This window comes from Malurus melanocephalus, unplaced genomic scaffold (genome assembly GCF_030028575.1).
Source record: "Malurus melanocephalus ecotype Western Australia unplaced genomic scaffold, MMel_1.1 scaffold_890, whole genome shotgun sequence".
NCBI lineage: Eukaryota > Metazoa > Chordata > Aves > Passeriformes > Maluridae > Malurus > Malurus melanocephalus.
The window spans coordinates 21,295-22,389 of NW_026624122.1; positions in this window are offsets into that span (position 1 = coordinate 21,295).

Genomic DNA, 1,095 nt, shown 5'->3' on the forward strand with positions numbered 1-1,095 from the left:
TGGGGATGGTCCTTGCCCCTCATATCCCGGCTCCCCGTGGGGATGGTCCCCGTTTGGCACACGTAGCACACCTGAGGGGGGTCGGTGGTCACCGTGGGTCCCCGCGGGGTGATCCTGGCCCTGGTCCCCTGCCCTGCCCGGCCGTGCGGCTCCCCCAGACCCCGGACACATCCCCGGCCCGGTCCCCCCGAATGCCCGGTCCCCATAACCGTGCCATCCCGGTGTCTCTGCAGCGCTGTTGGGATGTGGCTCTGGCGCCGCTGAAGCAGATCCCCATGAACCTGTTCATCATGTACATGGCCGGCAACACCATCTCCATCTTCCCGGCCATGATGGTGTGCATGATGGGCTGGCGCCCGCTGCAAGCCCTCATGTCACTGTCTGCCAGTGAGTGCGGCCCCTGAGGGGACAGCTTTGGGACAGCGCAGCCCCCGATGTCCCACAGCCCCTGGGTGTGCCACAGACCCCGATGTCCCACAGCCCCCTATGTCCCACAGTGCCCGATGTGCCACATCCCTCCAGGTTCCCCTGGGTGCCCCGCAGCCCCCAGGTGCCCCACAGCTTCAGGGTGTCCCATAGCCCTCGGGTGTGCCACAGCCCCTGATGTCCCACAGCCCCCCGAGTCCCCTCGGGTGTCCCATAGTCCCTGGGTGTCCCACAGCCCCCGATGTTCCACAGTCCCTGATGTCCCACAATCCCCGATGTCCCACAGCCCCCGGGTGTGCCACAGCCCCTGATGTCCCACAGCCCCCCGAGTCCCCTCGGGTGTCCCATAGTCCCTGGGTACCCCACAGCCCCCGATGTCTCACAGTCCCCGAGTGTCCCACTGCCCCAGGGTGTCCCACAGCCCCAGGGTGTGCCACAGCCCCCGATGTACCACATCCCTCCAGGTCCCTCTGGGTGTCCCATAGTCCCGAGGGTGTCCCACAGCCCCCGGGTATCCCAGAGCCCCTGGGTGTCCCACAGACCCCAATGTCCCACAGTCCCTGATGTCCCACAATCCCCAATGTCCCACAGACCCCAATGCCCCACAGTCCCCAATGTCCCACAGCCCCAGGGTGTCCCACAGCCCCAGGGTGCCCCACAGTGTCAGGG